Consider the following 26,552-nt stretch of genomic DNA (forward strand, 5'->3'; position numbering starts at 1 on the left):
CCTAATCCCTCCAGGGATGTAGGGGGTTGAGTGTGCCCTGGACCAGGAGATCAAGCTCAGGAGTATAATCCCCGCGGAGCCATTGATTCACCCTCCCAGTGACTGGGACCAAGTTGCCACTTCTTCTGTGGACCTCAGCTTCCTTATTTGTAAAATGAAGGTTAGGACCGCATTGTCCCAAAGAGATCTTGTATTGCTCATGTTCTAGAATTCACTCCTTAGGCCATGCGTGCTCAAAATGGGTCACAAGGCCTGCCACACTCCCACCCCAGCCAGCTTTTTCACTGTCATCTGTCACAATTCTCCCATCATCCCCTTATACTCTACACACCTCTGAAGTTCTAAATTCTCATGTACTTGTAATTCCTTGAACAAACCTTTCATCCATCCATTCATCTGCCTGTCTATCCACCCACCCATCTATCTACCCACTCATCCATCCATCCACCCACCCACCCATCCATTCACCTATCCATCCATCCATCCACCCACCCATCCATCTATCCACCCACACACCCATCCATCCATCCATCCACCCATCCATCCATCCACTCATCCATCCACTGACCTTATCCATTCATCCACTCACTCATTCATCCACTCACCCATCCATCCATGCACTTACCCATCCATCCACCCATCCATCCACTAACCCATCCAGCCATCCACCCATCCATCTATCCATCCATCCATTCATCCATCCATCTACTCACCCATCCCCCCACCCACCCACCCATCCATCCGTCCACTCACCCATTCATCCACTCACCCATCCATCCATTCACTCACCCATCTATCCATCCATCCATGCACTCACTCACCCACCCATCCACTCACACATCCATCCATGCACTCACTCACTCATCCATCCATCCATCCATCCATCCACTGACCCATTCACCCATCCACCTATCCACATGTCCATCCATCCATCCACTCATCCACCCATCCATCCACCCATCCATCCACTCATCTTATCCATCCTTCCATCCATCCACTCACCCACCCATCCATCCATTCACCCATCCATCCATCCATCCACTCACCCATCCATCCATGCACTGACCCATCCAGCCATCCACCCATCCATCTATCCACCCATCCATCCATCCATCCATCCACTCACCTTATCCATCCTTCCATCCATCCACTCACCCACCCATCCATCTGTCCATCCACTCACCCATCCATCCATGCACTCACCCATCCACCCATCTAACCACTCACCCATCCATCCATCCATCCACTCACCCATCCATCCATCCATCCATCCACTGACCCATCCATCCACTCACCCATCCATCCATCCATCCACTTACCTTATCCATCCATCCACCTATCCATCCATCCATCCACTCTCCTGTTCATCCTCCCACACATGCATTGAGCTCCTGACATGTGTCAGGTACTATCCTAGATGCTATGGGTACCATATAGTCCTTGCCTTCATGAAGCAAACAAGTGAATGCAAGTGTGTTGAGAGTTAGGAAAGGGAGACAAAGGATGTCATGGCAGCGTGTAGAAGGAGAATGTAGCTCTCTCTGAGGAATCCATCAGTTCAGTCCAGTTCAGTCACTCAGTCATGTCCGACTTTTTGTGACCCCATGGACTGCAGCACGCCAGGCCTCGCTGTCCATCACCAACTCCTGGAGTTTACTCAAACTCATGCCCATTGAGTCGGTGATGCCATCCAACCATCTCATCCTCTGTCATCCCCTTCTCCCGCCTTCAATCTTTGCCAGCACCAGGGTCTTTTCAAATGAGTCAGTTCTTCGCATCAGGTGGCCAAAGGATTGGAGTTTCAGCTTCAACATCAGTCCTTCCAATGAATATTCAGGACTGATTCCCTTTAGGATGGACTGGTTGGTTCTCCTTGCTGTCCAAGAGACTCTGAAGAGTCTTCTCTAACACCGCAGTTCAAAAGCATCAATTCTTCAGCACTCAGTTTTCTTTATAGTTCAACTCTCATATCCATCCATGACTACTGGAAAAACCATAGCTTTGACTAGACAGAACTTTGTTGGCAAAGTAATGTCTCTGCTTTTTAATATGCTCTCTAGGTTGGTCATTACTTTTCTTCCAAGGAGTAGGCATCTTTTAATTTCATGGCTGCAGTCACAATCTGCAGTGATTTTGGAGTCCCCTGAAATAAAGTCTGCCACTGTTTCTGCTGTTTCTCCATCTGTTTGCCATGAAGTGATGGGACCGGATGCCATGATCTTTGTTTTCTGAATGTTGAGATTTAAGCCAACTTTTTCACTCTCCTCTTTCACTTTCATCAAGAGGCTCTTTGGTTCTTCTTTGCTTTCTGCCATAAGGGTGGTGTCATCTGCATATCTGAGGTTATTGATATTTCTCCCAGCAATCTTGATTCCAGCTTGTATTTCATCCAGCCCAGCGTTTCTTGTGATGTACTCTGCACTAAGTTAAATAACCAGGGTGACAATACACAGCCTTGACATACTCCTTTCCTGATTTGGAACCAGTCTGTTGTTCCATGTCCAGTTCTAGCTGTTGCTTCTTGACCTGCATACAGATTTCTCAGGAGGCAGGTCAGGTGGCCTGGTATTCCATCTCTTTCAGAATTTTCCACAGTTTATTGTGATCCACAGTCAAAGGCTTTGGCATAATCAATAAAGCAGAAATAGATGTTTTTCTGGAACTCCTTTGCTTTTTCAATGATCCAGCAGATGTTGGCAATTTGATCTCTGGTTCCTCTGCCTTTTCTAAAACCAGCTTGAACACCTGGGAGTTCATGGTTCACATATTGTTGAAGCCTGGCTTGGAGAATTTTGAGCATTACTCTGCTAGCGTGTGAGATGAGTGCAAATGTGCAGTAGTTTGAGCATTCTTTGGCATTGCCTTTCTTTGGGATTGGAATGAAAATTGACTTTTTCCAGTCCCATGGCTGGAATCCATAGTTCTTTAAAAAAAAAAAAGTCTTGAAGGTTGAATAGGAAATAGTCAATGGAGGGAGCACAAGAACATTTCAGGCAACTGGCTCAGCATAGAGAGTGTTAGGGGCGAAAGAAACTTATAAAGCAAAGTGCAGAGTGAGCAGAAAGGTAGCCGCACATCTCTGTATGGTCAGAGATGCTGGCAGGAGGCAGTCAATGAGAACGAAACCTTTGCCATGCTATCTACTTGGCAAACCCCTATTCATCCTTAAAAACCCTGCCAAGGAAGGTATCACCTCCTCTAGGAAGTGCTCTCCGTGACCCTCTTTCCTTTGAAGACGGCTTGGGCTCTTCTAATTGCACCTGTTCCCCTGCCCTTTGTGTCCTCTTTCCTGCTTGTCTCTCCTCTGAGGATCCATGTTCCTTTAGTGCGTGAAGCTGTTTGTAGTTGCAGGGCCTGGTTCGTGGGTGCCTCTCCTCAATAAATGCTTCCGGACTGAGTGGATTCACACGGTGTGTGTGCAGCCACGAGATAACTATGTTTGTGTTTAAGAAAGGGATGGGAGTAGTGACGGGCATGTTTGTGGGTGTCTGTGTGCTTGGATTTAAATTCAACAACATTTCCAGAGGGCTGTTTGGAGTCAGTGGACTGTGACAAACTGCTGACCATTTTCTCAACACCAATAAAACTCCCTCGGCTGGGGACTGGGGGCGGTGTGATGCCAGCTGGGTTCCCTCACCCCTTCTTGCTCTCCTGACCCCTCTTGACCCAGCCCACTTGGGGGCCCTCACCTCTGCAGGGATCTGTGGCCAGGTGAGGCAGGAGACGGAGCTGGGTCCCCACCTGGGTGCCCGGTGGCCACCGGCCGAGCTGGTTTCTTTGGTTGAGAAGCTGATCAATGGGAGCCTGAGGCCCCAGGCCAGGGGAGGCCCTTCCTTCTAATCCATATTGACTGCTCCCCCCTTTGCCTGCCAATCTGTATCAGGCTGCTGTCTGTGTCGGTGATGAAGAGACTTGCTCCCACTCCTGGTGATCAGTGCGGGGAGCAGAGGCTGGGGGGAGGCGGGGTGGGGTAATGGCTGCTTCACCAGCCGAGCTCCATTGGAAAAGGGCTGCCTCAATGTTCTTTCTTTCTTTTTAAATATTTATTTATGTGGCTGCGTTGGGTCTTAGTTATGGGATGTCCGATTTTTGTTGAGGCGCCCAGGCTCTCCAGCTGTGGCGTGTGGGCTTCCAAGGCACTGTGCTTGGCAGTTGAGGCTTATGGGATCTTTGTTCCCTGACCAAGGATTGAACCCATTTCACCTGCATTGGAAGTTGAATTCTTAACCACTGGACCACCAGGGAAGTCCCTGACTCAATGTTCTTCTTTAAAAAATTTTTTTTAATTAATTTATTTATTTTGGCTCTGCGGGCTCTTCATTCCTGCACGTGGACTTTCTCTAGTTTTCGTGAGCAGGGCCTACTCTGTAGTTGCAGTGCTTCGGTTTCTCATTGCAGTGGCTTCTCTTGTTGTGGAGCACAGGCTCTAGAGCACAGGCTCAGTAGTTGTGGCACATGGGCTGAGTTGCCCCAAGGCAAGTGGGATCTTCCCAGACTAGGGATGGAGCCTGTGTCTCTTGTATTGGCAGGCAGATTCTTCACTGTGGAGCCACCAGGAAAGCCCCCGCCTCAGTGTTCCTGATCTTCTTTATCTACATAGACTCTGAAGGGTCTGGGCCTTTCATGAAGCAAGAGAGGACCCCCAGCAGGAAGGGAAGATGAAAAAGTGAGCACTTCCCTGCCTGCACTCAACCATGTCGCCTGCAAGCCAGGCCCAGAACAGAGCCCCTCTGCAGTTCCGGCAACCCCAGGGCAGGACACCCCACTCCAGTCCCTTCTGTCCATCAAGAAGCATACAGCTCCACCCATGCCTTCAGGTCAGGAGGAAGCTGCTGGCATGTGTGTGTGTGTGTGTGTGTGTGTGTGTGTGTGTGTGTGTTGGGTGTGTGTGTGTGTGTTGGGCAGGGCGGGGCAGCGGGTATCTGCTACTGCAGGCTTCTGGCAAAGTCACATTTAATTCTCTCCACAATCCTGGGCAGATGCTATTATCTCCATTTAAGAGATGGGAAAATTGAGACCTCATGAAGTTCAGAAGCATAACTGAGAGCCCAGAGCTTCTGCTCTCTTCTCTCCTTTTCTCCCTCCCTAAGGCACAGATGCCTGACCTCCAAGAGCCACCCCATCAAGGCAGGAGACAAGACAAGTCCGAAGATGCAAACAGCCTCCATTTATGAAAATGTGACCTAAGAGCACCCCCTCCCCCAACAACTGCCCCACGGGTCCCCAGTCCTCAGCCAAGACTCTACTTCAAGGATGCCTGGCTCCTCTGTTATAGGAAGGGGGGTCCCTTTCAGGGCCCAAAAGTGGACTCTTGTCTAACACCCAGAAATGAATTGTCTGAGGAAACACACGTGTTGACAAAGCAAGACACTTCACTGGGAAGGGGTGCCTGGGCAGAGAGCAGTAGGTTAAGGGAACGCGGGAGAACTGCTCTGCCGTGTGATTGCAGTCTTGGGTTTTATGGTGATGGGATTAGTTTCTGGGTTGTCTCTCACCAGTCGTTCTGACTCAGGGTCCTTCCTGGAGGCACACACGTTGCTCAGCCAAGATGGACGCCAGCAAGGAGGATTTTGGGAGGTGGAAGGACACGCGATGTCTCCTTTTGACCTTTCTCAAACTCTTCAGGTTGGTGGTGGCTTGTTAGTTACAGGTTCTTTACCAGGACTGCCTGTCTTAAAATAACTCACACAAATGGTTACTATGATGCCTGACCAGGGTGGATGGTTTCAGACAGCATGCTTCCCCAACACTTCTTCCTCTTCCACTCCTTCTAGCCAGTGGCCACCCCACCCGTGCCTCCAAATCCATTCCTTCTTCTCTTGCCTTGGGGCAAGGATGAGGAGGGAAGGCCCTGACCCACTGCCACTCTGGGGTGAGAAGAAAGAAAGGAGCCCGGATCCTGTGCCTAGAGGCTCACGTTGCCCTAGAGTGACCTCTCCCTTGGCTTTCCCAAGGTGACCGTAACCTTGAACAGATCATTTAAGCTCTCTGAGACTCAGTTTCCTCACTAATGAAATGAGGCTACACTTCCCAGAATTTTATAAAGGAAATTAAACATGCCCATGTGACTATCGCTGTGTTGCAGGCACTCAAGGAACGTTTAAAATAAAAATTAAATGATGAGTTAGAGTTTGACTGGAAGGGGTGGGGGTCTGGGGGGATGGGGCTGGTGGGCGGGGAAGGGCTGGACGAATGAGGGGAGTTGGGTGGTGCCCGGGGGTGGGTGGAGACCTCAGGCTGCATCACAGGAGCAAGGCTGGGGAGGGTGCTGAATGCCCAGCTGACTTTGGACTTCGTCCTATGGATTAATGGTTTTCACACATGGAGTCCTTTGTTCAAATGAGGTCCTGTTTGGAAGTCCAATAGGGCAAGCAGATAAATGGTTGCATCGAGCCTGAGAGGGGGCAGTTCCAGAGTCCTGATTTCAACTCCCTCTCCACCCCTGGTCCTAGGAAGGGCTCCCTGGAACTCAGAGAGCTACACTGAGCAGGTTTTCAAAGTGAACAGGGCTCAGTGGGAGGGCTCAGGGTCCCTGTCCCGAGGCTCAGTGGGCACTCCCATCCTCACCCTGTATACAAGCTGATTGTGGCACCTGCTAGGAAGACTTGTTCCAATGATCAGTTCTCTCCCTGCATCAGTGCAAGAGTCCCTAGGGAAACCCTGGGAAATGAAACGGGGTGTCCCCAGTGGGGTCCAGGTGAGAGGGCTCACCGGTTCTCACCGCCAACATCAAGTCCCCAAGGTGGGTGCCTCGTGGGGATGCAGCACTTGCTTAATGGCTTATTCCATTCCCTCCAGCAGGTACCCACTGCCATGGGTCATGCTTTGAGGGTGGAGGGTGGAGTGGGGTGGGAATTCCTCTCTTCTGCTCCACTTCTCCATCTGATAAACTTCCGCTGGTCATTCGACCTCAGCTGGGACATGGCTTTTTCCAGAACATCTTCATTGTCCTCTTCCACACTGGAGGGGACGTTCCTCCTCCGTGCCGCCACAGCGCTGGGCTAGGCTTTCTGTGCAGCAACTATAATTGAGGACTCATTTCTTTCTCTTCTCTGCTAACTTTTGGAGGACAGGGATCCTACCACCAGAGCCTAGCACAGAGCCTGGGGCAGAGAAGGTGCTACAAAAATGCTGGTGAGAGCATTCCTGGTGGTCCAGTGGTTGAGAATCCATGCGCCAATGCAGGGGACACGGATGTGATCCCTGGCCCTGGGAAGGTTCCACATACCGCAGAGCAAGGGGGAGTCGAGGGGTACTGGGGAAATGAACACATTTTCAATAGGCTTCCCATATTTTTCTACATCTGCTTCTTTTTGTCCCCCTTCTCTACAAGAATGGTGTTTAAAGAAATTAAAGCACATTTAATTTTTTAAGATGTGCGCCGGCGACACAAGTACTGAGCCCTCACTCTAGAAGCCGCGCTCAGCAGCAAGATAAGCCACCTCAACGCGAAACCCAGGCACCGCAATTAGAGAGTAGTCCCTGCTCACTGCGGCAGCCAAGATCCCACGCAGCCAAAATAAATAAATTAATTAATTTTTAAAAATGCTGATGAATGAAATGAGTCTGACTCTAGCACCAGGTGAGGGAGAGAGGGAGCAGTGTGAGCTCTGGGCAGAGAAGAGACGGACTTTTGAAAGAGGACTGTTGAATGAGATGGGGGGGCCTAGTTCCGGGGGGCAGGAGGAGGAGATGGTTGGGGGGAGAACCCAGGCACTGGGACCCACCAGGCATATCTACCGCTCCCTGCCCCTTCCTTCCTGTGGGTGTTTGGCCCAGAGCTGTAGTTGCTCTGGGTATTATACCGTCTGCCTAGTACTTTGCATGCTCACCTGTGTGTGCGCACATGCGGAGTGTCTTAGGCCATCTCCATGCCCTTGGGTGTGAATGAAGACGGGTGCAGCACTGTTTCCGTACGTGTGGGGTGGGGAGAACAGGCATGCACGGCCGCAGGAAGCGGGGCGTGCCCCTGTTTCCTTGGGGATCCAGGTGTGGTGCCTTGAGAGCGCAGCTCTGTAGGTAGACCGTGTGTGGACGTGCCTTTGTATCTGTGAGCGTGTATATGTTTGCGCAGACATGAGTGTGCCCCCCAGGGCCCGGGGGGCCGGGCCGGGTGTGTGCTGTCACTGTGCCCTGATTAGCCTCGGCTTGGAAGCATTTAGGTGACGATTTACAGCCACACCTGACCCCGGCCTCTCTGCCCGGTCCCGCGTGTGTGCCGCGGCAGCTGCCCCCTGGCCCCTGCCCACCCCCTGCCCCCTGGCTCCATAACCGTGATTTATGGCTGGCCTGTGGGGAGCGGGCCCCTCCCCAGCGCCTACCTCTCTTCGGCTCCTGGACCAGATGGGCTGCCTGCTGCTCCCTGGAGCAGCTCCACCACGGAGGGCGTCGCGATGACCGCGCCAGGCCGGCTGGGACCCCGCCCTCGCCGCGGCTCACCCCCACCCCTCCGCTTTCCCACAGTCCCTGGCATCCCCTCTCGGGCTGGTTCTCGCCTGTTGGGATTGACAGCTGAGACGGGAGTTCGTGGAACAGACACTGACCCCCGTGCTTCATTCGTCTCCGCCCCAGACACAGACGGACAGACACACGCAGATAAAGGCACCGATAGGTCCCCATACGGGGATGCTCATGGGGTCGAGACTCGTGCGCCTGTCTACACGGGCACACACAGGCACACTCAGAGTGAGTGCTGGTGGGGGATCTGCATGTGTGTGGGGGCTGGGAAGGGAGCCAGGCCCCCCTGCAGCCAGGCCAAGCCTCCCCGCCCCCACTCCCTGCTGGGTCCCTGCCTCCCTTCCCCTGTGTCTACGCTCCCCCGCCCACCCCTGATGCCAAAGGGTATCTTCTCCAGCTCCTGCCAATCCATTATGAAGGTCCACTCAACCAGCAAGGGCATTTCTGGGGGTGTCCTGGGATGGGCCCTGGAGGGGATCTGTACCCTCAGGCTGGTAGTGCTGGGTGCAGGGTTGTGGTGGTGGGGGGTGGTAGAGAGACCCCGGGCTGTGTCAGGCTGAAGGTGAGTGCTGGAAACAAAAAGATTGGAGTAAATTATTATTCCCCCCATGGCTTTCCCAAGGAAAGTGGAAGCAGCAGCCTGAGGCCCGTTTTCCTATTTGATGGGGAATCAGATAAATGGCAGGCAGCTTGCTCTGATAAGGCCTTGCTCTGGGCACAACCTCTCTCTCTGAAACCCTCTTACTATGCATAGAGGAAGGCTATCTGTGCAGCTGCACCTTGACACAAATATATCTGCACCCGAGATGAAGCAATTCCCCCAGAAATTACAGCAGGGGGATTGCATCTGAGGAGGGGGCCCTGGGGAGGGGCCGGGGCTTTGAGGGAGGGTGGGGGAGGGAGGAAGGGGAGAAGAGGAGGCTTGGGCAGGCCGGGAGGAGCAGAGGGGGGCGGCTGGGAGGTTGGGCGCAGGGAGGAAGAGGTCAAGAGGACTGCGCCAGGGAGGGGCTTGGAGCATCTCCGTATAAAATTTATACATTTTTTTTTCCATCTAAGCAGCTTTCAGGGAAATATTCTTTTTCTCCTGCATCATCTTCTTGACAGGGCAACACTCGCCACCCCCCCCCCCAATCCATCCCCCTCCCCTGCTGCCCTTACCATATTCTCCTCTACTCGTAGAATTAAAAATAAAATATGTGGACAATAAAATAGATTTTACAATTAGTCGCCTAAATGGAGGAGTCTCCACTGCCTTAAATTTTTTTCTTCTCAGATTGGGAGTGGGGGTGGTAGTGTGACTTAAATAAATAAATATGTAAGTAAATAAAAATTTTTTTTGAAAAGTTGGAGTGTGCAGAGCTCTGACTGGGCACTTGAAACACTTTTCCAACTTGTCACATAGCCCTGTGTTTGTGTGTGTGTGTGTGTGTGTGTGTGCACGAGCGTGTGTGCCTGTGTATACACAAAAGTGTGGGTGAATATGCCTGTGTGTTTGGATGTGTTCTCACATGTGTAGCACACGTGCACACACACACACACACACACACACACACACACTGTTCTTTCCCCTTAGTCTGACAATACCATGAGCCCTCCCACTCTTCCATCCGTGTCTGCCCAGCTCTGCGAGCTTGTGTATCTGGCCTCCCTACCTTTCCAGTTGAAAGAATTGGAGCCTCCATCTTCTTAGGAGGTCTCAAGGAAGCCCCCTATCCCAGCCAGAGAAGCTTAAAGGAGAGACATCCCATTAAGCACAAGGTCCCATCTCCCGTCAGACACCTCCCCCCTCCGCTGAGCTCCTCTTTGGCTGGGCAAAGGCCCCCAAGGGCGCTGGCAGTGGGCTTGGCAGGAGGGGTCCATGGGGGGAGGCTGTGAGGGCTGGGGGTCCTGCCCCCAAAGTGCTGGGTCTCAGGGGCACAGGGTGGGCTTGTTGGGGCGGGAGGGGCAACAGGAGGCCTTGCCTGTGTGTGCGTGTGACGTGGGGGGTGTGGGGCTGTGAGAGGAGGAGGTGGGGCGTGAGCACGTGCAGCCGTGTTCCCCTCCCTCCACAAACTGGCACCTGCCTGGAGTCCGACTGCTGAGCAGCTGCGAGACATAAGAGTCAGCCGACAGATGCCTCGGCCCGCCTTTGTCTGAGCAGGAGAAGAGTCACTCCCTCCCCTTAGGCCCCTGCGGTGGCTGAGGCTGTGTGGTTTACCCATCTCACCCTCCAACTACATCTGCAACCTTGGAAAGCCACAGGGACCTTCATCCTGGCCCCCAGCTCCTAGAGGTTAGAGGAGTGATGGGGAAGATCCAGGAAAGTGAAGGTTTGGGGGAGCGATGCTTTCAAACTCCTTTCCGAAGCTGTGTGATTAACTCCCAGAATACACCTAAGTGGGGACAGAGGGTGGGGGTGTTGACAGCCGGTGGGGGGGCCTCTGTCACATCAACCTCATGCGGCTGGAAAAGGCTTGCAGGCAGGATATCATGCTTCTCGTCTATCTCTGCCACTTTTCTGCGGCCAGTTTGCTCTTCTGGGCCGCACTTTTCTCTTCTGTTAAATGGGGGGAGGCAATCGTTCAGATGACAGGTGTAATGTTAAATAACACGAGGACTGATTTTTGGATGTGTATCAGTCCAATGGGGCTTCCAAGGTGGCGCTAGTGGTAAAGAACCTGCCTGCCAATGCAGGAGATGTAAGAGATGTGGGTTCAGTCCCTGGGTCAGGAAGGTCCTCTGTAGGAGAGCATGGCGACCCACTCCAGTATTCTTGCCTGGAGAATCCCCATGGACAGAGGAGCCTGGTGGGCTACAGTCCATAGCGTCACAAAGAGTCAGACATGACTGAAGCTACTTAGCACACACTCACGCACCAGTCCAATGAGGCAGGAACCAACTGGTTATGGCTGTATGTTACCTACTATTGATTTGTGCCGAGCTTTGGACAGCCCAAGCCCTGATCTCCCTGCAGGAAATAATCTCTGTGAAATAAGCCTCTCCCAGGCTGGTGGGGTTCTCTGCACACACCTGAAAGCTGGCTCTGGAGATAGACGAGGGAATGGGAGCCCTCCAAGGGGAGCTGCTGTGGATAACCAGGCTGGACCATGTTGCAGGCAGAACACATCCCATTCTCAATTTTTCTGCCATGGAAGACTTAGCCAGAGGGTCAAAAGGGCCAGGGAGCCTGGGAACTGTCCCCTAAGAGCAAGTAAGAGAAGAAAAAGCCCCCTAGGGAAGTAGAAGGCATGGATAGCTACTCTATTGCTCTCCATAGCTGGTGTCTCTACTGGAACATGAACCTCCATCCACCACTAGAATGGAACTTTGGCCATCGTGGATCTCACATGGGGACGTGGATGTCATGCTCATCTTTATATAACACTGACTGCCATTGATCCTGATATTGGGGGATTGATTCTTCTTAACTGACTCTGAATTGGGACATCGATCTCTGAATTGGGATGTGGCTTCCCTTATCCATCCCTATGGTGGGATATTGATTCTTCTCAACTAACTCTGTATTGGAACATTGATCCCCACATGGGACACTGATTACCTCAAACGAATCTTCACTGGAGTATTGATCCCTCCATTGGAATGTTGACTCCCTTTCCTATCCAATTCTGGATGCGGACATTGATCCCACATGGGGGATGTTGGTTTATTCTTTTCTCGCAGTATCTTGACATTATCCATCACCCAATATTGAATAAAGATACTGACTTTAAAGTTTGCATTTCTTTAAATTTATTTATTTGTTTTTGGCTGGAGTGGGTCCTTGTTGCTGCTCAGGGTTTTCTCTGGTTGTGGCAAGCGGGGGCTACTCTAGTTGTGTTGTGGGAGCTTCTCATTGTGGTGGTTTCTCTTGCTGCAGAGCAGGGCTCTAGGACATGCGGGCTTTAGTAGCTGCACCTCGAGGGCTCTTGAGCACAGGCTCAATAGTTGTGGCACATAGGCTCGATTGCTCCGAGGCATGTGGGATCTTTCCAGACCAGGGATTAAACCCGAGTCTCCTGCATCGGCAGGTGAATTCTTTACCACTGAAGTCACCAGGGAAGCCCTGACACTGATGTGTCTTTTAGGGTTTTGGTCCATTCATTCCATTAACTATTCATTTGTTCTATCTACTGTGTGTCAGTTTCTGTGCTAGCAGTTGGGATCTCTGCTTTTCTCTCTTCCTACCACCAGTCCCCAATGTGAAGACCCTGACCGCCCTTCAGATCTTCATAGTTGAATGTTGGCCTATTTTCCTGCATCCTTCACCCCATCCTTCCGCAATGACTTCAGCTAAGGCCATTGATCGGATGAAGACAGCCTAATGCGTTTGGGGGCCGTATGTAGCACTTTGAAAAGAGTGTAGACTCTGGAGACATGAGTTGGAATCTTGGGCTTCACCATTTACCAGCCTCAGTTTCCTCATCTTTCAAGTGGGGATAAAGATACAATCTCCTCGGGCTTCCTGGGCAGATGAAAGGGAAGAATGTGCCTGGGAGCACTGGGTGGGACCTGCAGCATGGTTAGCACAGTGATTTTTAGTAAAGCTTTCCCTTCCCTGCCTTCCTTTCCCCTGGCCCAGGGAGGTGGCTCTTAGTTGATAGACACATCCGTATGCCCCCTCCTCACATACTGGTGATGAGGTTGAGACCCTTCCTCTTCCCAAATCCATCACCAGCAAGATCCCTCATAAAATGTGTGTGTGCTCAGTCAGTCGTGTCCGACTCTTTGTGAACCCATGAACTAGAGACCTCGGGGCTCCTCTGTTCATGTGATTTTTCCAGCAAGAATACTGGAGTGGGTCACCATTGCCTCCTCCAGGGGATCTTCCCGACCCAGGGATCGAACCCCCATCTCCTGTGTCTCCTGCATTGGCAGATGGGGTTCTTGGAAGGAAGCCCCCTTCATAATGCCGGTCCTCCCAAAATTCCAGACGGAGCTCTCATTTTGAAAAACCCATATTATATAGATGGGGAAGAGGAGCAACGTTGTCATCCCGAGCCTGTGTGTAATTACATATTTTGGCCGCGTGCTGGGCCTGGGATAAATCTGTATGGTAATGCAGGCCAGGGGCTTACCATGTAGGCACACATGCTAATTTTTAAACCACAAAATCGCGGCTGTTTTCATTTTCATTTCTGACAACGCAGGAGGAGATTAGGTCCTATTAAGCACCATGGGGCCTGTCCTCCTCCGGCCACCTGCGGGGCTCCTCATGGATTTCATGGGCTGATCGGCCTGGTGCTGAGGCAAACACAGCCTTCCTAATTGTAGGGCACCGCTCTGCCCCAGGGGAGGCGGCCAGGTTGGCAGAGTGAGGCTGTCTGTGCCCCTCACCCTGACGGGGGTTGGGGGCTGAGTCTCACTCTGCCTGCGGAGGAAGGACTCGGAGCTCACAGCCCCACAGAGATGGAAATTCCAGGCTGACGCTTCTCCTAGTGGGAAAGAGGGTCTGCCGCTCTCCCCAAAGGCCCAGGCTGTCCTCAGGACCCCAAAAGAGCAAGGGCATGGGTCTCTGACCCCATCAGGCCTAGCCCAGCCCCAACTTGATGTGTGACCTTCTACAAGTCACTTCCTTTCCCAGGACCTCATTTTCCACCTGTCCAGCCCGTAAGAGTGCAAAGGAGGTGGTTCAGACTCTTCCTTCTGGTTCAGACGTTTTGTATTTGAACTTCCTGTTCCCCCCTGAAGGGAAGCCAGCAGCTCTGGGTTACCTATGGACCATGGGTTAAGTAATAAACATTCACGGTCTCATTTTTAAGAAACACTTATTTTTATTTGGCTGCACTGGTTCTTAGTGGCGGTGAGTGGGTTTCTCCAGGCACACAGGCTTCTCTCTAGTTGGGGTGCACAGGCTTAGGTGCCCCACAGCATGAGAGATCTTCATTCCCTGACCCCTGCATTGCAAGTGAAAGTGAAAGTGCTAGTGGCTCAGTCCTGTCCAACTCTGCAACCCCATGGACTGTAACCCGGCAGGCTCCTCTGTCCATGAAATTCTCCAGGCAAGAATACTGGAGTGGGTTGCCATGCCCTTCTCCAGGGGATCTTCCCGACTCAGGGATCGAACCTGGGTCTCCCTCACCACAGGCAGATTCTTTACTGTCTAAGCTACCAGGGAAGCCCCCTGCATTGCAAGGGGGACTGTTAACCACTGGACCACCAGGGAAGACCTTATTGTCTCTTTTCATCTTTCCCTTGACTCCTTGAAGTAGCAGAATGTTCAACAGCAAATCCCATATTCACCACTCACTGGCCAGATGATTTGTTTTCTCATTTTTACAACGGAAGTGTAATTGATAAAAGTACCACCTGACAAGGTATTTATTTTTGAGATCAAACAAATTGCCAGAGTATACAAGACACAAAAACAATGTCAGACACGTGATCAAATATATGGTCATATATGTGCTGGATGTTAGTGTTATTTTACAGATAAGGAGGGGACTTCCCAGGTGGCTCAGTGGTAAAGAATCCACTTGCTGCTACAGGAGATGCAGGATTTTCCCTGAGTCAGGAAGATCCCCTAGAGTAGGAAATGGCAAACCATTCCAATAGTCTAGCCTGGAGAATTCCATGGACAGAGGAGCCTGGCAGGCTACAGTCCATGGGGTCTCAAAGAGTTGGACACAATTGAGTACGCACACAGATAAGGAGACAGAGGCTCAGAAAAAGATAAATAGCTCACTGGGGGCCACAGTGTTGGAACACAAACTGGAACCCAGGTCCCCCTTAGCTCCCCAATAATGTTCTGTTGCATTCACCTCTTTCCCACCCAGAAGAGGGGGCAGATTCTCTGTCCCCTGAAGGTCCCCATCCTGGGCTCTGAGCAAAAATGGCAGCAGAGATGCTGAGAGTAGGAAGAAGGTCTGAATGGCGCTCCTGCTAGGCTGCTACCCCCAACCTTGACTCCCAGGGGTCCTTGGGCACAAGGGAACCAGCCCAGGCTCGGCAGACGCTGGGGTCTGGCAGACCCTCTGCTTGCCTGAAGGGAGAGGAGGGCGGGGAGGGGTCTGGGGGGAGGAGCCGGCCCAGCCCCTTTCCATTCTCCCTCCATCTGCACCCAGAAGCAGCCAAGCGTGGCGCCTGGCCACCCCGCCCACCCCCGCCCCCTCTGCATTCTCCCCGCCTGGGCGAGGGCTGCCCTGTCTCTAGGGGGGGACCTTGTCTGTGCTCAATTTCATGCCACTTAATTCCCAAGCCTGCCCGTGAAAATGGCAACAAATCGGCCCCAACTGCCCAAATGTCCCATCCCAGCTCGGACGTCTCTCCTGTATCCCCCTCCTCCGTCTGACAGCCCCTCACCCATCCGGCTGGAGAGGGAGCATCCAGGCACCAGCGAGCTGAGTGAGCCTTACTGCTGACTCAGATCCACTGGGGCTCTCCTCCGCGGGCCCCCACACACATCCCTTCTCCACCAGGGTCAAGCTCTGGACCCACAGGCGACCCATCTCATGACCCCTCATATGCACGGTCAATGTCTGGACACGGTTTTATTTTGAATTTTAGTATTGCTGTATAATGCTTATTCTTTTCCTTTTATGCACGTTCTGTTTTAAGAACAACTTGGTGTATTTATGAACAGGGTACACATTCACATGATTCAGATTTCAAAAAGCATATAAGGGAGTGTGAAATGGCCCCCTCCCATTCCCCAGGGCTCCCCCACCTCCAGTTTCCATCCCAAGGGCAACCAACATCCCCGATTCTTGGGTATCTGTCCAGAGATCTGTTATGCAAAAATAAGCAGATACATATTTATAGCCTTTCCCGCCTTTGTCACAAATGGTGGTGTGTTGTTTATGCCAGTTGGTACCCCATTGTCTCCGCTCCTATACTCAATGAACAGAGTCTTCTTTCCTACCTTTAGCCCTCCACATGTGGGGCTATTTGAAGTTCTTCGCCTCTCTATCCACCTGCCCACCATAAAGGTTTTGAAGCCATAGAGATCAGCATTCGATTCTACCCATGCCAAATACTCTCTGGGTGACTTTGAAAACTTCATTTTCCCCTTGGACCTCAACCTCTAAATCAGTAAAATGGGAATATTGATAAACACCCACCTCCCAAAAATAATTGCAGTGGGTGTGCAATTAATAAAAAAGTTAACGGACGCCATGTACCAAGAGATGAAGCATAATGCCCATCCTTTTCCCCTTTCTTTTCCGTCCTCCCGTCAGATGAATGCCAAGCTGTCCTTCAAGTGCTGGGTAAGTGCCACCTTCTCTTGGGCCCCTGCCCCAGAAGGAAGCAGGCCATCTCTTTGCATATGTTGGGTGCTGAACCTATCTCACAGAGAGTGTCACTGTGTATGGTATAATCATTTAAATTCATCTTCCCCCTGCAAGACTGTGAGGGATTTGAAGGCTTCTGATGAGCTGGAAACAAAATGTTATGGTGTACTTTACCTTTAAACACCCACAGCCTCCCCCAATCCTGCCCCCACGTTTCCACATCTGAGCCGATCAGATGATAGACACATCTATAAAGTTCCCACCCCCAAAACAGCATAAAGTTATTAGCAGTAAAACCTGGATCAGACTAGAATCAATGCAGTTGGCATGTGGTGGAGGGAAACAAAAGAGTAGAATTGAAGTTTTAGAAGAGACAAAAGAAAAAGGGGTGTGAGATACAGTGACCTGCAAGACTTTGGGGAAAGATAGGACTAAAAAAAGATTTTGAGAGAGTTTTGCTGTATGTTGTTATGTGATGTGATTTTCTTCTCCACTTTGCCGCTTGTCCAAGTTTGGTAAAGACTTCATTGCAAATCAGTGCTTTTGGAAGCTCTTAGAGTTCCTTTTGGGTATAATCGAGACCCGAGACTGACCTAAGATTTATCTGGGTTGCACTGAATACCCTGGGCCCGGCTCAGGGTATTGATTAGCAGAAAGGCGAAAAGGGCAGATAGGGGGAGAGGAGGCAGAGTGACATGGGCTGTGGTTCCTCAGTTCCTCCGCTGGGCAAACCATCGGGTGGACCCGGCTCACATTTTCCTGGCAGTATATTTTCCAGGAGCCCCAAGATTTTGATGAACCACCTCTCCACCCCTGATCTCCCAAATTTAGAGGTCAACAAAGCCCTAAAAAAAGTTTTTTTAAGCCCTAAAATCTGTAATTGGCCCAACTACTAAGGACATATCAGAAACATTCCCTCCCAGTGGTTGTCGTGCAGATAGGAGGGGATGCTTGTTAGGTGAGATTCTCTATCAGCCTCTTTCTCTTTCCACCTCTGAACAAAGTTATGAGAAAGTAGGTGAGCTAGGTACCTCAAGATAAATATTATCTCATTTTATCCCTTCTAGCAACATGGGATTAATGTCCCCATTTTAATTTCAATTTCTAGTTGTTTATTGTTAGCATGTCAAATACACTTGGTTTTGCATATCGGCCTTGTAGCCTTCAACTTTACTAAATTCAATAGCTCCAGTAGCTTTTTTTTTTTTTCTGGTGGAGAGAGTTGATTCCTTGGGGTTTTCTGTGAAGATGATCATGTCTGTGAATAAAGATTGCTTTCCTTTCCAATCTGTGTGTCTTTTTTTCTTGTCTTATTGCACTGTCTATGGTCTCCAGTAAAGTGTAAAATGGGGGTGATAAGAGCAGATATTTTTGTATTGTTCTTGACATTTTGGGAGAAATGTTCCCATTTTATGGTTGAGAAAATTGAGTCACAGATATTCTGTAACAAGCCCAAAGGCCCCCAGATAGTCAATGACAGTGCCAAAATCAGAACCCAAATCTTCCTGGCTCCGAAGTCTGTTCCTTTTTCATTGTTCCTAGTATTGCAAAGAGTAAAAGTAAAAATGTTAGTTGTGTCAACTCTTTGTGACCCCGTGGACCGTAGCCCACCTAGCCTGCCAGGCTCCTCTGTCCATGGAATTTTTCAGGCAAGAACACGAGTGGGTAGCCATTTCTTTCTCCAGAGCATCTTCCTGACCCAGGGGTCAAACCCAGGTCTCCTGCACTGCAGGCAGATTCTTTACCAGCTGCACCACCAGCGAAGCTGAAAGTCTGTACAAAAATATAGTAATTTCCTCCTTGTAGCCCCTTCCCCCCACGGTTCCCTGCCGAGGTACAGAGCAGCTGCTTGGTGACAGCTTGCTGACTGGAAGTGGGACCCCCGCCGAAGAGTGGCATGGGGGTGATCGCCCACCTTGATGTGGGGATGCACGGTAGGTGTGGGGATGGGGACATTTCCATCCCACTCTGGAGGTTTGTTTCAGGAGGGATGTGCCCTTGGTTGGGTAAAGAGTTATGTTTCTGGGAGGGAAATGAAGGATTTGGTTTAGAAGACTCTGAGGAACAAAAGAGAGGGTGGGAGCACAGCTGGGTCTTTAACAAGAACAAGTGGTGGATTAAAGTGAAGACTCTGAAGACAGACTTCCTCGAAGCCCAGTTCTACCACCTACCACCCATGTGACTTTGGGCAAGTTACTCAGCCTGTACTTTAGTCTTCCCATCTGTAAACAGGGGTACTTGCCTTTCTCCCTCACAAACTCAGGATGAGGGTTATAGGAGTTAATACACAGTAAATGAACCATGGTAAGTGCTATACAAGGGTGAACAGTGATTTTTTAAATTAATTTATTTGTTATAGTTTTTTTTTTTTTTTTTTTTTCTGTACTGGGTCCTTGCTGTGGAGTGAAGTGAAGTCTTTTCTATTTGGCCTCAGTTGCCCAGTGGCATGTGGGATCTTAGTGCCCTAACCAAACATTGAACCTGTGTCCCCTGCATTGGAAGGTGTATTCTTAACCACTGGACTACCAGGGGAGTCCCTGATTATTATTTTCATTGAGTCACAGGGCTGTTGGGTGGGGGACCTATAGAAGCCACCAAGAACGATTTTCCTTCCTCTTTGAAAACACACACACACATACACACACACGTCCTACTTCAGACCCCACAACTGTACATAGAGAGAGCTGTGTCTCAAGTGATCAAGTTACTTCACGTCTCTGAGTCTCAGTTTTTCCAGATGTAGAATGGGATAACCAGCCCTGTCTCATACTGTGATGCTAAGGCATGGTAAACTGCTGTAAACATTGATAACAACAAAAATAGTGATGACTCCCAAACAGCTCCTCTGCGCTTAATCTGTGTGTTCTCCCTTATCCCGGTGAGTTAGATGGTCATCCCATTTTCTACATGAGGAAACCACGCCCCAGAGGACAAATGACAGAAGGACTTTCAGCCAGGATTGAACCCAGGTAGGCCAATCTCCAGGCTTCCCTGGTGGCTCAGCGGTGAATAATCTCCCTGCCAACACAGTAGGCACAGGTTCAACACCTGGGTCAGGAAGATCCCTTGGAGAAGGAAATGGACGCTCCAGTTTTCTTGCTGGGAAAGCCCGTGGACAGAGGAGCCTGGTGGGCTAAGTCCATGGGCTCACAAAGGGTCGGATACGACTTAGCCACTAAACAACCACAACAGGCCAATCTCCAAAGTTTAGATCTTTTTTCTTTTTGCACAGCTCTCCTTCTGGGACCAAGGGGCCAGAGCCACAGCATCTGGGCATAGGTGCCCCCTCCCCTAGGCATCCCCTCCCAGACCCTCCTCTGGGTGGGGGCTGCCCTTCAGTCGCTCCCTTGTCCAGCCAAATGCAAACGGGCGGCGAACGGCTTTGGTGCACAAGGCAGATGGAACCTTCACAAAAGCCCCCGCACCTCTCCAAGCTGGTCCCCCCCGCACGCCTGATTACCCCCCAATACCCAAGTTACCATTGATACAGTGGTGCCGGGTGATTCAATTAGTGCAGCCGGCATGAAGGAAACAGCACAAAGAGCTGGGGTAGTTAGAAACTCATTTTCTTTTGATTATTATAGCATCTCACACGTGGAAGCAGAAAATTATAGGCTCATGTGTCTTTGCTTAATATCTTCTGGGGCCAGATTTGTCGTCATGTTGAAGTTAGCTGTCAGGATTGACAAAATCATGTGGAGTTGATGGATTTACGGTGCCTGGGCCAAGCCAAGCTGGAGAGGTGCAGACCCACAAGATACGCAGATCTAGAGACACGCACGTAGACACTCACACACGCTGATACGCCCCATTCAGACACAAAGATACACACACCCTTTGCTTTCCAGAAATGGATACTCAGACACTGCCACAGTGATTCATGCACAGATACACACACAACCACGCATGGCAACACACTCATTCAGACCCACACTTGAGCATATGAGATATGCTGGTACCCAAGGGCACACACACACTCCACACAGTGCTACACCCACAAGGACAAACACAAATACACATGCCCCACATACTACTATATACCGGCTCAGTCTCACATAGGATATAAAGCCCCTCCATACTGATACAGCCCACTCAGACACACACACACACACACACACACACTCATACCCTACACCATGTAAATGGATAAGCAGATACACATGGTGATGTGCAGGCAAACTCACCCTCCAAGACACATTCAGATATTCACACCCTACCGCACACAGATACAAGCCCACCTAGACACACAGATAGTGTGTACACACTGATGCACACCCACACCGATGCCCACAAAGAGATACACACACACAGACACTGATGCAGCCCAGCCAGATACTCATCCTCCACACTGACCTACTCTCACTGGACACACACGCAGATCCTCACACCCACCATGATGTGCACCCACACAGACACGCAGACACACCCACACGTGCTGACACACACTTGCTCAAACACACCCGTAAGCACACACATCACAACACACTATACACTCCCGTTCAGACACACACATTCACAGAGCCACCCCGCCAACACACATATCCAGACCCACACACACACCAGGCACAGAGTTGATTACACACACAAAGCAAGAGACACACGGAGATCGGTGACATGCTCAGGCATGAAGTCCCTGTGACTCACACACACACACACTCACACACATGCACGGCCGCCCAGCCGAGCACCTAGCACACACGGGGAGAGACAGGACAGGGCCGTGGGCAGGAGACAGAGACCCGTGAGCATGCCGCCAGCTGCTACCCCTCTGCGGCCCCTTTCCCTCCCTTCTCCTTCTCTCCTTGCCCACATCTCCTCTTGTCCTGGCTGCCAGGGGAGATCCTGGGTAGCCGTGTGAAGATAGAGACAGAATGGGGACCGGGGCCCCCACTGCCGGCTGCCCAGGGCGCCCCCCGCTCCAGGTTGCTGTTGTTAGCAGGCCTGGGGGCCGGGGTGCTGGGTGGGGTTGGCAGTGGGAGGAGGTTGCGGGGACACAAAGCCAGAGGGAGGTGGGCAGGGGGTGAACCTTCGTGCAGCACCCTTAAAGCTCCATTTTACAGATCAGGAGACTGAGGCCCATTGATGTTAAGTTCTTCCCCAGTGACACACACAGTGATTCTGTGACAATTAGCAAGAGAAGCACAGGCTGGTGAGCTGATCGAGCTGAGCAGGGGTTGGGTTCCTGCCCCACTCGGGCCCTGGTGTAGCTACAACCTTACTCAGCGGCCGTGGGCGTGGGATGGTTCTTTAAGGCAAATTCCTGGGAAAGGAAGGGAAGGCCGGCTAGTGCTGGAAGGTTCCCAGGCCCACTGCCTCTCTTTACAGGGAGGAACTCAAGGGTTCCCCCACCCCTGCTCACCAACAGGTAATAGCACATCTGATTTGGGGAGGATGCTGGGGCTGTACCCCAAGTTTCCTTGGGGAGGCAGAGGAGACCTGCCCTGGTGGGCTCCTGGGCAGAAGGTCCAGTCCCAGCCATCTGTATTATAGGGACAGCGCTTACCACACCAGACATGACTCAGCCAGGCCTCGGTGGGCCCCGAAACATCACTTGGGAGGCACTGGGCCCCTCTCCGTGTTGGAGGAGGGGCTTGTGGTCACTGGGCCAAGCCTCTGGCTCCCGGGCTTCTGAGGGTGGGAGTGAAGAGCCACGAGTTCTAGAAACTTTGAGCCTTGGCTCAACCAGCTTCCATTCTATTCTGTCTCCATGTGTCCATTCCACGCCACACACATGCTACCTGACCTCATCTCCTCTCGGCAACCTGGAATTTGATCTCTTATCCCATCTGGCTAAGGAGGAGCCTATCTGTCACTCAGGAAAGGTAATGACTCGCTGACAGTCACACTGCTATGAGAGAAGGATTTGAACCCAGGGCTGTTGACTTCCAAGTCCTTGCTCACTCCCCTCCGCCACATGAGGTCAGCCTACTTCAGGCACAGCAGGCAGAGGGGGGATGCCCCCATCCCTGGCTTGGTCAGGCTTTAGGGACCGGGGATCAGTCACTAACTTCCTCTGGTAAGGTGATCCAGGGAGTGGGAGGCATGGCTTGAGTGGAAAGAGCATGGGCCTTGGGGATCAGACTAAGACGGGTTCGAGTCCTGACTCTACAACCTTGGGAAACTGGCTCTGCCTCTCTGAGCCTAATTTCCTTATCTGTCAAATGGAAATGATAATATCTCCACTCAAGGGCTGGAGAGAACACACGTGTATATACAGTAGAGTACACGTAATAGAGAATATACGTGTTGTATCAAGTAGGTGTAGTACTCAGTACACAAGGGCTGATTTGGGTAGTTACCATCAAGGCTTTCCCGCGGGCCCAGGGCAGAGTCTTCAGCCCCACTCCGGGTTACTCACCTCCTGTTCCACGGCCCCACCCACATCTGTAGCTTCTGAGAGTCTGGGAGCATGACGGTCCCTGGAGGCTTGGAATAGATCCACGACCTTCTCACAATCCTAGTCTTCATTTAGGTCAGAGATTCCCAATCCCGCTGCACATTTAGACTCATCTTTTAAAAAACACCAGTGCCCAGGCTCTTCTCCAAGAGATTCTAATTTAATTGGTCTGTTGTGGGCCCTAGGCATTGGCAGTTTTTTAAATGCTCCCCAAGTGACCCTAACAGGCCACCAGGGTGAGGACCACTGAGCTGAACCCTCTAAAGGTGTGGTCTGTGGAGCAGCAGCAACAGTATCACCTGGGAAGGTTAGAAACACAGACCCTGGGACTTCTCTGGTGGTTCAGTGGCTAAGACTCCACACTCCCAAAGCAGGGGGACTGGGTTCGATCCCTGCTTGGGGAACTTAAGATCCCACATGCCACAACTAAGAATTCGAATGCCACAACTAAAGATCCTGCATATAGCAACGAGTATGGAAGATCCCGCATGCCCCAACTAAGCCGTGGCTCAGCCAAATAAATAAATAAAATAATAAATATTAAAAAATCATATATTTTTTAAAAAAGAAATGCAGGCCCTCACTCCAGACCCACTGAATCAGAGTGTGCGTCGCCAGGTGATTTGCACTCATTCTAAGGTTCGAAAAGACCTGCTCTGAATGCTCCTTTGTTTCAAGAGCAAGCTGAGGTCCAAAGAGTTTCAACGGACACTGCAGGGTCAAGGCTCTCATTAAGGTCTTCCCTGACAGAAGCTGAGGGTCTTCTTTTCCAGAAAAGGACATCAGGGAGCTTACAGCTTTGACCAACTTCTCCTAGTGGGATTCCTAGGTCAGTGCAATGCCCATCTCTGGGTCCTCGCCTCCCCCATCCGGGTCTGGTCTTGAAGATATGCTAATCAGGGTGGGAGTCCAGCCTTTCCCGGAATTATCATATATGAGATGTGCCTCATCTCAGGATAATTTTCTCATCTGCATAATCGTATTTGACTTCCTCACGGATGTAAAACCCCCCCTCCCTTACCTTTGGTGAGTTAATCTTCATTGATTGAATATCAAATTCATTCGAATGTGGGAGAAGAGGCTTTTCTCTCTCTCGGCAGCAGGACGCTGGAGCCTGAAAGCCTAGCTCAGCTGGGGGCCAAGGCAGGTGGCTGTGTCCCTGTCCTTGCCCATCTGCTTGAGGGACCCTTCTCTTCGACCCACTTTCTCTCTGGCAGCATCTTTCCAGCTTCTCTCTCTTTTTAGCTCTTTCTCTGTTTTGTCTCCATCTTTCTGTCTCTGTTTTGTCCGTCGATGTCTTGGTGCTCTTCTTCTGGTCTTTTTTGTTTTGTTCTGCTGTTTCATCTCGTTTCTTTCCTTCTTGGTTTCTCTCTTTTCCTTCCCTTCTCTCTCCTCCCCTCCCACACTTTTCTCTTAAATCTCAGACTCTTCCTTTACCTGAAACCCCAAGTGCCTCTACTATGTCCCCACCCACAATTTGGTGGAAGAAAATAAAATCCAACAGATACTCACTTGCAGAAGTGGTTGAGCTTCTCGGGAGTGGAGGGGGGAGAGAGGGCCCCACAAGGGGTGGAGGTGGGGGTCAAGGAGGGAGGAGGATAGGATGCTTTGGGAACTGTGATAGATACTTTGGCTGTGAGGCCTGTTCTCAGGCTAGAAAGTGTTAATCCTACTCAATGAGGAATGTTCCAGATGTTCACCACCATCCTGTGAGTTGGGTCGTATTTTCCCATTTTATAGATCCTCATCCAACCCAGGCCTCCTAACCCTGTGGGCTGCCCATGATTTTGCAGGAAGAGACTGAGGCCAGGCTTTCTACTCCCAGTAAACCTGGAAGCAGGTGAATGAACCAGCTTAATGAGTCTAAACTTGTCACTCCTCCTCAGTGTTACGTTGTCATTTGGAGAGTTCAGCAGATGGTTGTCTGGTACACAGAGAGTACTCAACATGTGCAAGGCAGTGATCACCATCATTGTTATTGTTATCCTAGACAGGCCAGGGCTCAGTGCTCACTCAGGAGCATGAAATCTGTGTGACCTTAGACACCCGAGCTCTCTGAGCCTTGGTTGACTCATCCATTCATATATATATTCATGATATATGTATGGATATATAGGTATACATGTATATATATGAATATATAAATATATACAGGAATATATTATATATAATGAAATATTACTCAGCCATAAAAAAGAAAAATAATGAAATAATGCTGTTTGCAGAAACATGGAAGGACCTTATCATACTAAGAGAGGCAAGTCAGAAAGAAAAAGACAAGTATCATATGGTATCACTTACATGTGGAATCTAAAATGACACAGATGGATATGTCTACAAAACAGAGACCCACAGACATTGAGGACAAACGTGTGGCTGCCCTGAGGACAGACAGGGTGGGTGGGGGAGGGAAGGATGGGGAATTTGGGGTTAGCAGATGCAAATTCTTACATATAGGATGAATAAACAAGATCCTATAGCACAGGGGGCTATATTCAATACCCTGTGATAAACCATAATGGAAAAGAACACGAAAAACAACATGTATATATATGTATAACCGAATCACTTGGCTATACAGCAGAAATTAACACGACAGTGTAAATCAACTATGCTTCAATAAATTAAAAAACAATAATAATAGAAACTCCTTGTAGGACTACAGTGAGGACTGGAGCTCTGCATACAGAACAGCTAGCTCAGTGCTGAGTCCATAGCAGGAGTTCAGGAAATGCCGGCACCGGCTGTCACATCATTACAGCCATTATGTTGCTGTTATCATCGATGCTGGTCTCGTGACATCACTACTGTCTCTGAGTGCCCAGCACCAAGTAGGCGCTTGGTAAATACCAAGTCAGTGAATAAGTGACCTTCACACCTTTGTTACAGTTCCTGGCTCCCTGACTTCATTTCTCCTTTAGGCCTTGCAGAATCTGCTTTGTGGCAGGCCAGGGTCATGGTGAAGTGCTGGGCTCTGGAGTGAATAAGGTAAGGTTGTGCATCCCAGCTCTGCCAGGTGGCTAGCCATGAGCCTCTCTGAGTCTCAGTGTCCCCATCTGTAGAATGGGATGATCAGCAGGACACACCTCATCAGGTAGTGGAAGATGGAGCTCAGCCTGGAGATAGGGGGAAGAGAAAAGAAAGAGCAGAGATTTCTTGCAAAAGCAGAGAGACAAGGAGGGAGCAGGCTGTGAAGGCCTTGAATGCCAGGCTCGGTGGTTCTAACTGGGCCCTGGTCTGAGGGCTCCGCCTGCAGACCCTTTGAGACAGAGCCAGGCTACCGGCCTGCTGCAGGGGCAGAGACTTGTCTTCGCTGGACTCCTCTGTCTCCAGCTGGGGCTGGAGCCTGAGCGGTGGGAAAGGGAAGGCCATTTGCAATTCAGATCCAAGCCAGATGGGAGGACTTTGTTGGGGGAGGTGGGGGAGGTGGACTCAAGTGGAGTCAGCTGCCTCATTTCTCATGGCCATCCCAACCCCAGACTAGCCCTTCT

The sequence above is a fragment of the Muntiacus reevesi genome, chromosome 18, assembly GCF_963930625.1.
Source record: "Muntiacus reevesi chromosome 18, mMunRee1.1, whole genome shotgun sequence".
Lineage (NCBI taxonomy): Eukaryota > Metazoa > Chordata > Mammalia > Artiodactyla > Cervidae > Muntiacus > Muntiacus reevesi.